Here is a 6,000-nt window from a genome sequence, read left to right as displayed (position 1 = left end):
AGGTTTATTGGTTGCTATTTATGCAAGAAGCCTGTATTTTAAGCTGATGCTGAAGTAAACGCTGGTTGAAAATTACCCTTCCATTTCTAGGAGACCAGTGACGTTGTGATGACACAGCTACCCTTCACTTGCTAGGAGACCAGTGCCTTTTGGAACCTCTGTGATGGTCTAGGGAGTTTCCCCCTTAGGCCTTCCAAGCAGCATTTGAATTTGCTGTGTGTAAAACCAGAAAAATGAGAAAAGTATCTGAAGAAAGAGTTTTCTGACATGGCACATATTTCTTCAGAAATTAAAGATGTGCCTCCTAACGATGAATCCACTGGCTCAGAAACCTCCATCAGACCTTTGTATGATTATACACTTGCTGGGACTTGGTTCTGCGATTTCTTATTGAAGAATATGCTTTTCAGGCTTTGTCTGAGGAAGTTCTGATGAAAAGGCCACGTTACACATTTTCTGTCTCTGAAACAGGTGAGCTGAATGATTTTCTTTCACTCACTTTTCCACAAAATTTGTGGAATATAGTGGAAAGTGATCAATTTCAATCTATTCCGTGGGATGAGAGTGGCGCTTGTATAGTGATCAATGATGAACTCTTCAAGAAAGAAGTCTTGGAAAGAAAGGCACCTTTCAGAATATTTGAAACCAATAATATGAAAAGTTTAGTTCGACAGCTGACCCTTTATGGGTTTAGTAAAAAGCGACAACCTCTTCAAAGATCTTCTTCACTCTCTGACTTTCTGGAAGAAGAAAACAGCATCTCTCTTTTGAGCAAGATATCCCAAAATTTACACTTAGTAGCAATATGTAAGATTAAATCATGTGACCTAGAAAACATGCTACCATATGTAGCTAAAACAGAATTCAACATAGCAATTTGTTGAAAAAGCTTTATTGTTTGAAGTTGAGACAGCTAGAGGATATAATATTTGATGTTAAACAAACTTTCCAATCAACTTGAAACAAGATATGAGTCTATGGTATTTACTATATATATACAACATATTTTTAGTTGAGGAGCATATTTGTTTCACACATGTTAGCTGTTAAAACTACTCTGGAGGCGTTTAATTTGATGGAATTTAATTGGTATCATTCAAGGAATTATTTTCTCTTTTCTAATTTTATTTACTTTAATTGGAGGCTAATTACTTTACATTATTGTATTGGTTTTGCCATACATTGACATGAATCTGCTCTGGGTGTACATGTGTCCCCATCTTGAACCCCCTTCCACCTCCCTCCCCATCCCATCCCAGTACACCAGCCCCGCATATCCTGTATCTTGCATCGAACCTGGACTTTTGATTCGTTGCACATATGATAATATACATGTTTCAATGCCATTCTCCCAAATCATCACGCCCTCGCCCTCTCCCACAGAGACCAAAAGACTGTTCTATACATCTGTGTCTCTCCTGCTGTCTCATTTACAGGGTTATCGTTATCACCTTTCTAAATTCCATATACATGTGTTAGTATACTGTATTGGTGTTTTTCTTTCTGCCTTAATTCACTCTGTATAATAGGCTCCAGTTTCATCCACCTCTTTGGAACTGATTCAAATGTATTTTTAATGGCTGAGTAATACTCCATTGTATTTATGCACCACAGCTTTCTTATCCATTCTTCTGCAGACGGACATGTAGGTTACCTCCATGTCCTGGCTATTACAAACTGTGCTGCGATAAATATTGGAATATATGTGTCTCTTTCAATTTTGGTTTCCTTAGTGTGTATGCCCAGGAGAGTGATTGCTGGGTCGTATGGCAGCTCTATTTGCAGTTTTTGAAGAAAATTCCACACTCTCCTCCATAGTGGTTGTGCTGTTTGCATTCCCACTAACAGTGTAAAAGGGTTCTCTTTTCTCCACACCCCGTACAGCATTTATTGCTTGTAGACTTGGGAATATAAGCCATTCTGACTGGCGCAAAATGGTAGCTCATTGTGGTTTTGATTTGCATTTCTCTGATTATGAGTGATGTTGAGCATCTTTTCATGTGTTTGTTAGCCATCTGTATGAAGGAATAAACGTTTATAGTTTAGCTTTTATGGCAGTTTTACCTTGGTTTATAAAGAAACTAAATAATTGTATCCTTTGACTTTAGTTACAGATCTACTATAATTCAAACTTCAAAAGAGGCTATCCTCAATTTTTAGGAAGAATAGAAAGAAGATTTGGGATTAACAATGTGTCTGCAATATCTTCGTTAGTTCGAGATTGCAAGGAGAAGTATGTTAAAGCAAGTGTCAACATAGATGATCGTAACTCTGATTTTCTTCCTGAAACTAGTGGAGAGAGTCAGCCGCCACCAGTTTAATTGTGCCTTTCATACAAAAGCCTCACACCAGCCAGATAGTCGCTAATACAAGAGCTCTAGCTCTGTGTGACTTACCTTTCCCATCATCAATAACAGTTAGTCAAACAGAACAGATTGTGGGAGATCAGCCTGCTGTTTTAAATCAGTTGAGCATGTTTAAGTGGCACTCACATAGCAGCCACACTCAGGTAAATGGCCACGTTGAGGACTTGCCTACTACAACTACATCAACTCTCAGAACCACATCGTATCTCCATTTCAGGGCAGTTATTCTAGACTGATGGTGGAGCCTTCTAAGTTTCCAGATAGATATAGTGATACGTCAGCCCGTGACAGTCCTTTCTGTGACCTTCAAAAGAGAGGCAACTCATGGCCCTCAGTGCCAAGGATCACTTATACATCTGCCTCCTCTCTTTAAAGTCAACTCATTAAGAATCATTGTTATGTGAAAACCATGCTAATTAAAACGGACCTATCAAATAAATGTCAGATTATGGAGCCTAAAGAAGATTGAAATTTTGGTTGGGAGATGTCAACAAATACCTTCATTCTTGTATTTGAACAATAAAATTACATGTTCACCTTCATAATTTCATTTTCTCTGTTCAAACACTGAAGAGAAAAATGAGGCTCTGTTTTAATGTCTGGCTATTTTACTGCACTGTTTTAAAAAATCTTCAGAACAAGAAAATATTCATTATGCATCCTAGGTCAATGACACCAATCTAATATTGGTAAGCAAGAAAATGAGAACAAAGGGAAAAGAGGTAATGGATGTAACGTGATTTCTGCAATCATCCCTGATGAAATGAACGGGTGTCTACATTAGGAGTTTATGGGTGAAGGAAGAGATACAAATAAAATTTAAAATATGGAAATGCATATATGTACCTTAGTGCATTCACAGTTACGTTATATTCTATTAGATGCTTGTAGAGTCTTAAAAGGGTAGACAACAGGCTATCTTCCGTATAGAAATTCATTATGTGCTTGAAATTATAAAATCATGATCATCACTGTACTGTCACTGTGAAACCAAAGATAAGATGACATAATCAGTGACTGGCCCATGGTCAGCACAAGATATGTATTTTACAAGTGATATTGTATAGGGTCATTTTTGTTCTGCTGTCCTTAAGTGAAAGCGACAGTGAAGTAGCTCACTCGTGTCTGACGCTTTGCGACCCCCGTGACCTGTAGCCTACCATGCTCCTCCATCCATGGGATTCTCCAGGCAAGGATACTGGAGTGGGTTGCCATTTCCTTCTTCACAGATCTTCCCGACCCAGGGATTGAACCCGGGTCTCCCACATTGAGGCAGACGCTTTACTCTCTGAGTTACCAGGGAAGACGCTGTCCTTAAGGAAGCCTTTATTTACTGACACCAGGATTCCACCCTATATTTCCTAATGCATGTTTAGATGTTGCTTATCGGTTCCCACAGAGACAGAATAAATTCCTGGTGGTGATTGTAGCACATCAGTGTGATTAACAAGTTCTGTGAAGACATGGTATATTTTTTCCTTAAAAACTTCATTATCTTTCTCTTATATTGTGCTTCCGGAGCTACAATCTCTCAACCTAATTTCAGCCATGCTAAGCCCCTTCTCACAATTTTGTCTCAACTCTTTCGTGGGGTTGGAAGGAACAGCCATTTGCCCTCCTACCAAGTTGAGCCCAGATATCAGGACTTCCGTGTGTTTTGGGGCTACTCTCTTTACGTATCTTTCACATCAGCTAAAATTAGAGCCTGCAAATGATACATTTTAAGTACTTACTAAGTTATCAATAAAGAAATGTCATAACAAATCAAATGCTATATACATTACTCAACATATTCCTATAACCTTCAGTATTATCATAAATGGCCTTTCCTCTTTACTGATAACTTTTGCCAAGTTGATAAATATTTATTATATTTACACGAATGTTAAATGTGGGTATTCAAATTATAATAAGACTGCTGCTCTCATGAAATTTACAGTCTATAAGAACCCATTCTAAGCATGCAGTTTCAGGCCCCAATACCCTAAAATTCAACAGTAGTTGTGGAGACATGTATGTAAAAAGAGAATCATTAATTTTAATAATCTAGAAACGTCATGGAGTAAGCAGGGATCGATATCCATGGTTGATCCCTAATGTATTTCACAACGAAATACTCTGAACAAAGTGTCTGTTTGTTGGAGTATCCAAATAGCATGAACACTACCTAGAAATCTTTGAAATCTCAAATTTGGGGTCATTCCTTTAGATGATGGTGGCAACATCAAGTCAGATCCCTTTTATGGGATGGTTACCCACATAGGACAACCCCAAATTAAGTTGCCCACTCTCATTCTTGCAGCTAGTGAACAGTAAAATCTGTGGAATATCTGTGTAGATAAGGGTGTGGTCCACAAACACACTTTTTCTTTCACTGAAAAATTACATTCAATGTAGCTGAGAATGCCATGCTTAGAGAGGTGAGCATTTTGAAGCAGTGGTAAGTGTTATTGAAATTGGTGTCCTTAGTTAAGATTTCAGGCCCAAAGTTCAATGCTCTTGTTTTAGACTTCAGGTTTTTTGTGAAACTAAAAGACTCTTACTTCTTGAAAGGAAAGTTATGATGAACCTAGATAACATATAAAAAGAAGAGCCATTACTTTGCCAACCAAGGTCTGTCTAGTCAAGGCTATGGTTTTTCCAGTGGTCATGTATGGATGTGAGAGTAGGACTGTGAAGAAAGCTGATCGCCGAGAAATTGATGCTTTTGAACTGTGGTGTTGGAGAAGACTCTTGAGAGTCCCTCGGACTGCAAGGAGATCCAACCAGTTCATTCTAAGGGAGATCAGTTCTGAGTGTTCATTGGAATGACTGGTGCTGAAAATGAAACTCCAATACTTTGGCCACCTCATGTGAAGAGTTGACTCATTGGAAAAGACTCTGATGCCGGGAGGGATTTGGGGCAGGAGGAGAAGGGGAAAACAGAGAATGAGATGGCTGGATGGCATCACCGACTTGATGGACATGAGTTTGAGTGAACTGCACGTGTTGGTGATGGACAGGGAGGCCTGGGATGCTGTGATTCATGGGGTCGTAAAGTATCAGACAAGAATGAGCGACTGAACTGACTGACTGACGATGTTGTCAAATTTGCATCCTTTGAGCAATATCACCTTAAATGTGATTCCATTAGCTATTTCATTTCCATGTACGGATTATTCATTCTCAGTCCCTTTTACCTTCTTTTCATGTTCTGCTTTGACTGGCAGGTCCTTCTCAAAAAGAACAGGAATAATCCATTTAGTCCTCTGTGATAACTTGGAAAAGACAAGGACAAGGACATTCCATATATCATGTTGAAAAGCTACTGTTTTTGTTCCCTCCTGAAACAAAAACAGTACTAAACTGTACTAACAGCATTAACCTGTACTTCAATTGTCCTACCAAGGGAAATCTGGTTACATGGTCCATTACCTTTGTTATCAATTCCCATATGGCTTTAAAATATCAGTACCTGCCATTCTCCAAAGCTTATAGAGAAAATAGCTCAATACCTTAGGGAAGCATTGTACATGAATTCAATTTTCTTTCCTTTATGTATTTACTTTATAATTGGTGCCGAAAATTGTAAAACTGAAAACAAAAAAAATAGGTGAGGTAAATACAGAAGATTGGGGCAAAAAGTAGAAAAATT

The sequence above is a fragment of the Moschus berezovskii genome, chromosome Y (genome assembly GCF_049115385.1).
Source record: "Moschus berezovskii isolate FMDL1 chromosome Y, NW_MosBer_1.0, whole genome shotgun sequence".
NCBI classification, from domain to species: domain Eukaryota; kingdom Metazoa; phylum Chordata; class Mammalia; order Artiodactyla; family Moschidae; genus Moschus; species Moschus berezovskii.
Note: the sequence above shows the minus strand (reverse complement) of the source record.